Here is a 12,507-nt window from a genome sequence, read left to right as displayed (position 1 = left end):
GGAAAAGGCCGGGCGTGGTGGCTCAAGCCTGTAATCCCAGCACTTTGGGAGGCTGAGATGGGCGGATCACGAGGTCAGGAGATCGAGACCATCCTGGCTAACATGGTGAAACCCCGTCTCTACTAAAAATACAAAAAAAAAAAACTAGCCGGGCGATGTGGCGGGCGCCTGTAGTCCCAGCTACTCAGGAGGCTGAGGCAGGAGAATGGTGTGAACCCGGGAGGTGGAGCTTGCAGTGAGCTGAGATCCAGCCACTGCACTCCAGCCTGGGCGGCACAGCGAGACTCCGTCTCAAAAAAAAAAAAAAAAAAAAAACAGGGAAAAATCCACGGATTCATCACTTCCATCTAATCCACAGACCCACTAATAGTTTTTCCAATTACCTTAGTAATATCATTTCTAGAAAAATAATCCAGTTGAGAATTAACCTTGGATTTGCCATTTTTCCTTTAGTCTCTCCTTTGGTCTGAAACTGTTTATCTGTCTTTGATTTCTATGACTTTAACACTTTTGAAGATTATAGGCTAGTTATCTTGTAGGATGTTCTCAACTTAGATTGGTTTAACGCTTCCTCATGTTTCGATTCTGGTTATAAACAGTGATGCTGTGTTCTTACTGCATCCTATCAGGTGCACACAATTTGCATGTATCTCCTTACTACTGATGTTTATTTTGATTGCAGCCATGCATCACTTAATGATGGGGATACATTCTGAGAAATACATTCTTCAGCAATTTTGTCATTGTGACAACATTATAATGTTGTATTAGGCTGTTCTTGCACAGCTATGAAGAAATACCTGAGACTGGGTAATTTATAAGAAAAGACATTTAATTGGCTCAGGGTTCTGCAGGCTTTACAGGAAGTAGAGTGGCATCTGCTTCTGGGGAGGCCCCAGGAAGCTTCAAATCATGGAGGAAGGCAAAGGGGGAGCTTGCACATCACACGGCAGGAGCAGAAGCAAGAGAAAGAGCGAGGTGCCACACTGTTAAGCAGCCAGATCTCACATGAGAAGTCACTCACTATCATGAGGACAGCACCCAGGGGATGGTACTAAACCATTCATGAGAATCCACACCCATGATCCAATCACCTCCCAGCAGGCCTCACCTCTAGTACTGGGGATTACGATTCAATGTGAGGTTTGGGCAGGGGCACAGATTCAAGCTCTATGAAGTGTATTTACACAAACTTTGATGGTATAGCCCAGTACACACCTAGGCTGAGTGGTGTAGTCTACTTCTCCTGTGCCACAAATCTGTACAGCTGGGACTGTATGGAATACTGTTGGCAACTGTAATATAATGGTGAGTATTTGCATATCTAAACATATATGCATATACAAAGGGTATAGTTAAAAAACATTATAACATTGTGGAATTTTATATGTGGACCTTCATTACAGCAATGTCATTATGTAGTACCTGACTGGGGTTGGTTAAGGTAGTGTCAAGCAAGGCTTCTTCACTGTAAAGCTACCCCTTGAGGGGAAAAATGTTACTTTCAAGAGACCAGAATAAGCATTTGAAGAAATACAACATTTATTCCTGATTAAAACAAGACAAAACAAAATGAAATTTTAGGCAAACTAGAAACAGAAAATGTCATTAACCAGGCAAAGGGCATGCACAAAAAACACTACAGTTGATATCATACTAAATGATTTTCTGCTGTTCAAGAGCCTTCTCATTTCCAGATCAATTTCAAGATCAGCTTGTCAATATCTACCAAAACAAGACAGCTTCAGAGACTTTGATTGAAATTGCATTTTGAAAAATAATTGTAAAATGGTAAGACTGACACTACCTAATTTCCAGCTTTATTATAAAGCATGATATTTAGATTATCACAATAAATAAGATTTATTATAAACCTATGGTGTACAATATATTATATACAACAGTGTGTATCATTGGCATAAAGGTAGAAAAATCAACAGGACAGATTAGAGAGTCTGGAAATGGATCCACACATATATGGACATTTGACTTTCAGAAAGTGTTCAGAAACAACTCAGTGGAAGAAGGATAATCTTTTCAACAAATGGTGCTGAAACTACTGTATACCTATGTGCTCCAAATGAACAAGCAAACAAAACTTCTCTCTATACCATGCACTATATTAAAAAAATAAAAATGAATCATAAAACTAAATGTAAAACCCAAAACTATGAAAACTCCTAGAGAAAAGCACACGTAAAATCATTATGACCTTGGATTAAGAAGAGGTTTCCTAAATATGACACCAAAACCATGATCTCAACTAAAACAAATAAAACCCAACACACGTAAAAAACCCATAGTGTTAAACATAAATTAGGTAAATTAAAAATGTCTGCTCTTTAAAATATGCTATTAGGAGAATGAAAAATAAGCCATAAACTGAGAGAAAATAATTGGAAATTACATATTTGATAATGATGGACTTACATCCAGAAGACATAAGGAACTCTCAATACTCAGTAAGAAAACAGACAACATGATAAAAAAATGGACAAAATACTTGAACAGACATTTCCCCATAAGAAGATAGGTGGATGGCAAGTAAGGACCTGAAAAGATGCTCAACATTACTAGACCTGAGAAAATGCAAATTAAAGCCGCAATGAGACCTCAATATACACTTTAAAATGGGTAAAATGATAAAGAGTGACCATGCCAAGTGTTGCTGAGGATGTGGAAAAACTGCAGCTCTCATGCACTTCAGGAGAGAAAGGCAAATGATGCAGCTGTGAAAAAATGGTGTGGGATTTTTTGAAAGACAAACAGAACCACCATGGGATTTACCTGTCCCACCCCAGGTTGTGTATCCAAGAGAAAATAAAGCATATGTGTCTAAAACATCTGCACACAGACACTCACAGTAGGCTTATTTGTAATAACTGAAAATTAGAAACAGCTCAAGTTACCATTAACAGGGTGTGTGTGTGTGTGTTTTGAGGCCGACTCGCTCGGATCGACCCCTCCTCCATGCGGCCCACTACCGGACCCCAGATCCAGCCGCTGCCAAGGCTGCAACAGGAGAGCGCCCGGGGACAAGCGGCCGCCATCGTTTGAAGGGGACACAGCCAGACTGTCCGCAATAAAACGAGGGGCAGCCAAGCCAATGCGCATGCGCGAGGCGCGAGCCCGGGGGGGGGGGCTTCCGTTACCGGGATTCCCACGGTTGTCAGAGAAATGACGCCCTGAGGGTTGACAAACTGGAGCCCTCCGTAGCATTGCTTGGCTGTTGGGGCAACGAGGTTCCAGTCTGACTTCTTCACGGGGTCGACAGGACTGTCTCCAGATGCCAGGAGTCCTGGCAAAGGGCTGACCAGGATGTTGAAAGCACAAGAGGAGTCCAAGGGAAGCAGCGCGGCATTCGAGCCTAAGGCCTGCCCGGACGCTGAGAAAGAAACTCTCCTCTGCCCCTGAGTGGACTGACCCTCTGAAACTTTTGACCGGCCACTAGATCCCAGGTGTTCTTTGATTTTCCCAGGCATTCATGGAAAGGTCACCTGTGCAACGCTTCCACAGGATACATGCCAGGACTCCATAGATTCTTTCGCCATCGCCCCATATGCCCTCGGTGACACAGGTTCACATCATCTGCTCGAGGGTGCGCCGCTGCCATGTGTGGTCACATTGGCGCCAGCTCGGAATCGCCCCGGACCTCTTTACACCTGTGCTGGAAAGCGGGATCTGCTTGCAGGAGCCCCAGACCCTTTCTAATCAGGGCAGCCCACTGCTCTTTGAAAGGAGGGAGGCAGAGGGCCCACGGGTCAGTGAACTTTCTGCTGACACCATGCCTTGGGTCCCATGCGATCATTCTGGGCTGCAGCGAGGCCCTGCCTGCCTCAGTACATGTGCTCTGTCGATCCATTCTCACCCGAAGGGGTCCCGAATCGGATCTGATGGGGGGTGGTGAGATGAGCCCAGCAGGCGCCCTGAAGTTCGCCCTCCCCCTGTGGAAATCGGCTCAAGGAGATCCTGAAGACGGGACCCCTGGGTGTTTGATCCTGGGACCCCGCTCGCGGCCGCCTCTTCTACGCGGGCCCCCCCTGGACCCCGGATGCAGCCGCTGCCAAGACAGCAGAAGGTGAGCCCCGGCGCGCAGCGGCCAAAATCGTAGTTTAAAGGGGACTCAGCCTGACTGCCGGCAGGGGAGCGCGGGGCGGCCCAGCCAATGCGCATGTGCGAGTGATGAGCCGGTGCTCGCGTCACAGCGGTTCCGACGGTTGTCAGGGAAACCACGCCCTGGAGCCTGGCAAACAGGAGCGCTCCGTGGCAGTGCTTGGGTGGCAGGGCTCCGAGACTCCAGCCTGACCTCTCCACGGGGTCGACAGGACAGTCTCCGGATGCCAGGAGCCGTGGCAAAGAGCTGATCAGAATGTTGAACGCACAGGGGGAGTACTGAGGAAGCAGCGCCACATCCCAGCCTCAGGCCCGCCCAGACGCTGTTCGGGTGAGTCTTCCCACAAGTCGTGCCCCTGTGATCCCGGGGACTGGTCTTCCTGCAGGCCCGTGGGCAGCTCTCTCAACCGAGACTCGTTCTGGTCGAGAGCCGAACCCCGTAGCCTCAGAGGCTGCTGCGGGTGGTTCTTTCTGCGCCACTGCTGTATGACTGTCTGTGTGTGTGTGTGTGTGTGTGTGTGTGTGTGTGTGTCTCCCATTTTCTCTTCTCTCTCTCTCACTCTCTGTGAGTTTCTTCCCTTTTCTCTGTCGGTTTTGTGTGTGTGTGTGTGGTGTGTGTGTGTGTTTCTGGAGGAAAGTGTCGTGCGTGCCAAAAAGCGATTTCTTGCCTGTCGGCCTGTCTTTGGTGAGCCTCCTTCAGCGTCTCTGCCTGGGTCATGTGTCTGCTTGTCAACCGTTTTCGCGGCGGTTCCACTTTGTGTTTGTGAAGGCCTCGACCACGTGAGGAGACGCCTGGCTCCCGGAGCAGTTGAAATCTCATCCCCATCCCTTGCAGCCTCTTTTCATTGATCAAGACGAACACACTGCGGCCACGGACAAAAGCCGCATGGGAGCTCATTGTCCTGCAGAGAGGAGGAGGCCCACATCACAGAAGAGGCTTGTATCTTTTCAGGGCTCTTCTCTGAGAAAAGAAGCCACACCATGACACAGGCAGAAAGAGGAAGCCGGGAATGGGAGATGGCCACAGTCCCAGTCACTGGAACGCTGGCCTCACTGCACAAGCCACCCGTTTGGCACCCCTCCCCCTGAAGCCCGTGGTAGTGGCACGGTGCTGTACCGTGCCTGGGCTCTGGCCTCTGCTCCGTCCTCCCTCTGGCTGTGTTTCCCCTGTTTCTCCGGAGCTGAGATGCTTCTTGCTCTGGCTGGATGTCTTCCATAAGGATCACTTCCCAGTCCGTCAGGGAGACACTTCCGGGAGATCCCTGTCACCATTGTTTCTCTCTGCAAACCTGCCTCGGTTGGAGCCGATTTCCACCGGGGGAGGGAGAGCTGCAGGGCGCCTGCTGGGGTCTCAGGACTCCACTTCAGATCCGATTCTGGACCCTCCGGGTGAGAAAGCATGGGCTGAGCACATCTAGTGAGGCAGGCAGGGTCTCTCGGCAACCCACAATCATCCCACAGGCCTCAAGGCCTCCTGTCAACTGAAAGTTCACTGATGCATCTGAGCCCTCTGCCTCCTTCCTCATTTGAAAGACAAGTCCTTGTCTTCTGGGACAGGTGCTGTCACATTTCCTCTGCACACGTAGTCTCATTCCTGAGAATGAGACTCTCCTCTGCTCCTGGGTGGACTGACCCCCTGAAACTTTTGACCGGCCACGAGATCCCAGGAGTTCTTTGAATTTCCCTGGCATTCATGGCAAGGTCACCTGTGCAACGCTTCCACAGGGTACATGCCTGGACACCACAGATCCTTTTGCCGTCGCCCCATATGCCCTCGGTGACACAGGTTCACACCATCTGCTCGAGGGTGAGCCAGTGCCACGTGTGGTCACATTGGCGCCAGCTCGGAATCGCCCCGGACCTCTTTACATCTGTGCTGGAAAGCGGGATCTGCTTGCAGAAGCCCCAGGCCCCTTCTAATCAGGGCAGTCCACTGCTCTTTCAAAGGAGAAAGGCAGAGGGCTCACGGGTCAGTGAACTTTCAGCTGACACCACGCCTTGGGGCCCATGCGATCATTCTGGGCTGCAGCGAGGCCCTGCCTGCCTCAGTAGATGTGCTCAGCCCATCCATTCTCACCCGAAGGGGTCCCGAATGGGATGTGAAGGGGGGTGGTGAGATGAGCCCAGCAGGCGCCCTGAAGTTCGCCCTCCCCCGGTGGAAATCGGCTCAAGGAGGTCCTGAAGACGGGACCCTTGGGTGTTTGATCCTGGGACGCCGCTCGCGGCCGCCTCTCCCACGCGGGCCCCTCCTGGACCCCGGATGCAGCCGCTGCCAAGGCTGCAGCAGGAGAGCCCCTGGCGCCCAGCGGCCACCATCGTCGTTTAAAGGGGCCGCAGCCTGACTGCCGGCAGGGGAGCGCGGGGCGGCCCAGCCAATGCGCATGCGCGAGTGGCGAGCGGGTGCTCGCGTCACACTGGTTGCCACGGTTGTCAGGGAAACCACGCCCTGAGGCCTGGCAAACAGGAGCCCTCCGTGGCAGTGCTTGGGTGGCGGGGCTCCGAGGCTCCAGCCTGACCTCTCCACGAGGTCGACAGGACTGTCTCCGGATGCCAGGAGTCCTGGCAAAGGACCGACCATCCAGGATGTTGACAGCACAGGCGGAGTCGGGGAAAGCAGCGCAGCATCTCAGCCTCAGGCCCGCCCGGACGCTGACAATGAGACTCCCCTCTGTTCCTGAGTGGACTGACACCCTGAAACTTTTGACTGGCCACTAGATCCCAGGTGTTCTTTGATTTTCCCAGGCATTCATGGAAAGGTCACCTGTGCAACGCTTCCACGGGGTACATGCCTGGACTCTAGGGATTCTTTCGCCATCGCCCCTTATGCCGTGGGTGGCACACGTTCACACCATCTGCTTTGGGGTGCGCCAGTGTGTGTGGTCACATTGGCGCCAGCTCGGAATCGCCCCTGGACCTCTTTACACGTGCGCTGGAAAGCGGGATCAGCTTGCAGGAGCCCCAGGGCCTTTCTAATCAGGGCAGCCCACTGCTCTTTGAAAGGAGGGAGGCAGAGGGCCCACGGGTCAGTGAACTTTCCGCTGACACCACGCCTTGGGTCCCATGCGGTCATTCTGGGCTGCAGCGAGGCCCTGCCTGCCTCAGTAGATGTGCTCGGCCGATCCATTCTCACCCGAAGGGGTCCCGAATCGGATCTGATGGGGGGTCGTGAGATCACCCCAGCGGGCGCCCTGAAGCTCCCCCTCCCCTGGTGGAAATCGGCTCAGGGAGGTCCTGAGGACGGGACTCCTGGGGGGTTTGATCGTGGGACGCCGCCCGCGGCCGCCGCTCCCACGCTGCCCCCTCCTGGACCGCGGATGCAGCCGCTGCCAAGGCTGCAGCAGGAGAGCCCCTGGCGCCCAGCGGCCACCATCGTCGTTTAAAGGGGACGCAGCCTGACTGCCGGCAGGGGAGCGCGGGGCGGCCCAGCCAATGCGCATGCGCGAGGGGCGAGCAGGTGCTTGCGCCACAGCGGTTCCCACGGTTGTCAGAGAATCCACGCCCTGAGGCCTGGCAAACAGGAGCCCTCCGTGGCAGTGCTTGGGTGGCGGGGCTCCGAGGCTCCAGCCTGACCTCTCCACGGGGTCGACAGGACAGTCTCCGGATGCCAGGAGCCGTGGCAAAGAGCTGACCAGGATGTTGAAGGCACAGCGGAGTCCGGAGGAAGCAGCGCCACATCCCAGCTTCAGGCCCGCCCGGAGGCTGTTCAGGTGAGTCTTCCCACAAGTCGTGCCCCTGTGATCCCGGGGACGGGTCTTCCTGCAGACCCGTGGGCAGCTCTCTCAACCGAGGCTCGTTCTGGTCGAGAGCCGAACCCCGTAGCCTCAGAGGCTGCCTGGGGGTGGTTCTTTCTGCGCCACTGCTGTATGACTGTCTGTGTGTGTGTGTGTGTTTGTGTGTCTCCCATTTTCTCTTCTCTCTCTCTCACTGTGAGTTTCTTCCCGTTTCTCTGTCGGTTGTTGTGTGTGTGTGTACGTGTGTGTGTTTCTGGAGGAAAGTGTCGTGCGTGCCAAAAAGCGATTTCTTGCCTGTCGGCCTGTCTTTGGTGAGCCTCCCTCCGCGTCTCTGCCTGGGTCATGTGTCTGTTTGTCAACCGTTTTCGCGGCGGTTCCACTTTGTGTTTGTGAAGGCCTCGACCACGTGAGGAGACGCCTGGCTCCCGGAGCAGTTGAAATCTCATCCCCATCCCGTGCAGCCTCTTTTCATTGATCAAGACGAACACACTGCAGCCACGGACAAAAGCCGCATGGGAGCTCATTGTCCTGCAGAGAGGAGGAGGCCCACATCACAGAAGAGGCTTGTATCTTTTCAGGGCTCTTCTCTGAGAAAAGAAGCCACACCATGACACAGGCAGAAAGAGGAAGCGAGGAATGGGAGATGGCCAAAATCCCAGTCACTGGAACGCTGGCCTCACTGGACAAGCCACCCGTTTGGTACCCCTCCCCCTGAAGCCCGTGGTAGTGGCACGGTGCTGTACCGTGCCTGGGCTCTGGCCTCTGCTCCGTCCTCCCTCTGGCTGTGTTTCCCCTGTTTCTCCGGAGCTGAGATGCTTCTTGCTCTGGCTGGATGTCTTCCATAAGGATCACTTCCCAGTCCGTCAGGGAGACACTTCCGGGAGATCCCTGTCACGATTGTTTCTCTCTGCAAACCTGCCTCGGTTGGAGCCGATTTCCACCGGGGGAGGGAGAGCTGCAGGGCGCCTGCTGGGGTCTCAGGACTCCACTTCAGATCCGATTCTGGACCCTCCGGGTGAGAAGGCATGGGCTGAGCACATCTAGTGAGGCAGGCAGGGTCTCTCGGCAACCCACAATCATCCCACAGGCCTCAAGGCCTCCTGTCAACTGAAAGTTCACTGATGCATCTGAGCCCTCTGCCTCATTTGAAAGACAAGTCTTTGTCTTCTGGGACAGGTGCTGTCACATTTCCTCTGCACACGTAGTCTCATTCCTGAGAATGAGACTCTCCTCTGCTCCCGGGTGGACTGACCCCCTGAAACTTTTGACTGGCCACGAGATCCCAGGAGTTCTTTGAATTTCCCTGGCATTCATGGCAAGGTCACCTGTGCAACGCTTCCACAGGGTACATGCCTGGACACCACAGACACTTTTGCCTTCGCCCCATATGCCCTCGGTGACACAGGTTCACACCATCTGCTCGAGGGTGAGCCAGTGCCACGTGTGGTCACATTGGCGCCAGCTCGGAATCGCCCCAGACCTCTTTCCATCTGTGCTGGAAAGCGGGATCTGCTTGCAGAAGCCCCAGAGCCTTTCTAATCAGGGCAGTCCACTGCTCTTTCAAAGGAGAAAGGCAGAGGGCTCACGGGTCAGTGTACTTTCAGCTGACACCACGCCTTGGGGCCCATGCGATCATTCTGGGCTGCAGCGAGGCCCTGCCTGCCTCAGTAGATGTGCTCAGCCCATCCATTCTCACCCGAAGGGGTCCCGAATGGGATGTGAAGGGGGGTGGTGAGATGAGCCCAGCAGGCGCCCTGAAGTTCGCCCTCCCCCGGTGGAAATCGGCTCAAGGAGGTCCTGAAGACGGGACCCCTGGGTGTTTGATCCTGGGAGGCCGCTCGCGGCCGCCTCTCCCACGCGGGCCCCTCCTGGACCCCGAATGCAGCCGCTGCCAAGGCTGCAGCAGGAGAGTCCCTGGCGTCCAGCGGCCACCATCGTCGTTTAAAGGGGACGCAGCCTGACTGCTGGCAGGGGAGCGCGGGGCGGTCCAGCCAATGCGCATGCGCGAGTGGCGAGCGGGTGCTCGCGTCACACTGGTTGCCACGGTTGTCAGGGAAACCATGCCCTGAGGCCTGGCAAACAGGAGCCCTCCGTGGCAGTGCTTGGGTGGCGGGGCTCCGAGGCTCCAGCCTGACCTCTCCACGGGGTCGACAGGACTGTCTCCGGATGCCAGGAGTCCCGTCAAAGGACCGACCATCCAGGATGTTGACAGCACAGGCGGAGTCGGGGAAAGCAGCGCCGCATCTCAGCCTCAGGCCCGCGCAGACGCTGACAATGAGACTCCCCTCTGTTCCTGAGTGGACTGACACCCTGAAACTTTTGACCGGCCACTAGATCCCAGGTGTTCTTTGATTTTCCCGGGCATTCATGGAAAGGTCACCTGTGCAACGCTTCCACGGGGTACATGCCTGGACTCTAGGGATTCTTTCGCCATCGCCCCTTATGCCGTGGGTGGCACACGTTCACACCATCTGCTTTGGGGTGCGCCAGTGTGTGTGGTCACATTAGCGCCAGCTCGGAATCGCCCCTGGACCTCTTTACACGTGCGCTGGAAAGCGTGATCAGATTGCAGGAGCCCCAGGGCCTTTCTAATCAGGGCAGCCCACTGCTCTTTGAAAGGAGGGAGGCAGAGGGCCCACGGGTCAGTGAACTTTCCGCTGACACCACGCCTTGGGTCCCATGCGGTCATTCTGGGCTGCAGCGAGGCCCTGCCTGCCTCAGTAGATGTGCTCGGCCGATCCATTCTCACCCGAAGGGGTCCCGAATCGGATCTGATGGGGGGTCGTGAGATCACCCCAGCGGGCGCCCTGAAGCTCCCCCTCCCCTGGTGGAAATCGGCTCAGGGAGGTCCTGAGGACGGGACTCCTGGGGGGTTTGATCGTGGGACACCGCCCGCTGCCGCGGCTCCCACGCTGCCCCCTCCAGGACCACGGATGCAGCCGCTGCCAAGGCTGCAGCAGGAGAGCCCCTGGCGCCCAGCGGCCACCATCGTCGTTTAAAGGGGCCGCAGCCTGACTGCCGGCAGGGGAGCGCGGGGCGGCCCAGCCAATGCGCCTGCGCGAGGGGCCAGCAGGTGCTCGCGCCACAGCGGTTCCCACGGTTGTCAGAGAATCCACGCCCTGAGGCCTGGCAAACAGGAGCCCTCCGTGGCAGTGCTTGGGTGGCGGGGCTCCGGGGCTCCAGCCTGACCTCTCCACGGGATCGACAAGACAGTCTCCGGATGCCAGGAGCCGTGGCAAAGAGCTGACCAGGATGTTGAAGGCACAGCGGGAGTCCGGAGGAAGCAGCGCCACATCCCAGCCTCAGGCCCGCCCGGACGCTGTTCGGGTGAGTCTTCCCACAAGTCGTGCCCCTGTGATCCCGGGGACGGGTCTTCCTGCAGACCCGTGGGCAGCTCTCTCAACCGAGGCTTGTTCTGGTCCAGAGCCGAACCCCGTAGCCTCAGAGGCTGCCTGGGGGTGGTTCTTTCTGCGCCACTGCTGTATGACTGTCTGTGTGTGTGTGTGTGTGTGTGTGTGTGTGTGTCTCCCATTTTCTCTTCTCTCTCTCTCACTCTCTGTGAGTTTCTTCCCGTTTCTCTGTCGGTTGTTGTGTGTGTGTGTACGTGTGTGTGTGTTTCTGGAGGAACGTGTCGTGCGTGCCAAAAAGCGATTTCTTGCCTGTCGGCCTGTCTTTGGTGAGCCTCCCTCCGCGTCTCTGCCTGGGTCATGTGTCTGTTTGTCAACCGTTTTCGCGGCGGTTCCACTTTGTGTTTGTGAAGGCCTCGACCACGTGAGGAGACGCCTGGCTCCCGGAGCAGTTGAAATCTCATCCCCATCCTTGCAGCCTCTTTTATTGATCAAGACGAACACACTGCAGCCACGGACAAAAGCCGCATGGGAGCTCATTGTCCTGCAGAGAGGAGGAGGCCCACATCACAGAAGAGGCTTGTATCTTTTCAGGGCTCTTCTCTGAGAAAAGAAGCCACACCATGACACAGGCAGAAAGAGGAAGCCGGGAATGGGAGATGGCCACAGTCCCAGTCACTGGAACGCTGGCCTCACTGCACAAGCCACCCGTTTGGCACCCCTCCCCCTGAAGCCCGTGGTAGTGGCACGGTGCTGTACCGTGCCTGGGCTCTGGCCTCTGCTCCGTCCTCCCTCTGGCTGTGTTTCCCCTGTTTCTCCGGAGCTGAGATGCTTCTTGCTCTGGCTGGATGTCTTCCATAAGGATCACTTCCCAGTCCGTCAGGGAGACACTTCCGGGAGATCCCTGTCACCATTGTTTCTCTCTGCAAACCTACCTCGGTTGGAGCCGATTTCCACTGGGGGAGGGGGAGCTGCAGGTCGCCTGCTGGGGTCTCAGGACTCACTTCAGATCCGATTCTGGACCCTCCGGGTGAGAAAGCATGGGCTGAGCACATCTAGTGAGGCAGGCAGGGTCTCTCGGCAACCCACAATCATCCCACAGGCCTCAAGGCCTCCTGTCAACTGAAAGTTCACTGATGCATCTGAGCCCTCTGCCTCCCTCCTCATTTGAAAGACAAGTCCTTGTCTTCTGGGACTGGTGCTGTCACATTTCCTCTGCACACGTAGTCTCATTCCTGAGAATGAGACTCTCCTCTGCTCCTGGGTGGACTGACCCCCTGAAAGTTTTGACCTGCCACGAGATCCCAGGAGTTCTT

General features: G+C 55.4%; 1 long non-coding RNA gene across 1 annotated transcript; it reads left to right on the top strand.

Moving 5' to 3' along the window:
* The first annotated feature begins 9,114 nt into the window (after positions 1-9,114).
* Positions 9,115-11,888, top strand: LOC117083320. Its single transcript, XR_004437050.1, has 3 exons — positions 9,115-9,189; positions 11,072-11,171; positions 11,786-11,888. It is a non-coding gene; the product is annotated as an uncharacterized LOC117083320 (long non-coding RNA).
* The last annotated feature ends 619 nt before the right edge of the window (positions 11,889-12,507 follow it).

Source organism: Trachypithecus francoisi, unplaced genomic scaffold (genome assembly GCF_009764315.1).
Source record: "Trachypithecus francoisi isolate TF-2019V2 unplaced genomic scaffold, Tfra_2.0 Contig00322, whole genome shotgun sequence".
Classification (NCBI taxonomy): Eukaryota; Metazoa; Chordata; class Mammalia; order Primates; family Cercopithecidae; genus Trachypithecus; species Trachypithecus francoisi.
The sequence above is the reverse complement of the archived record's forward strand: the minus strand, read 5'-3'. Positions and strand labels throughout refer to the sequence as shown.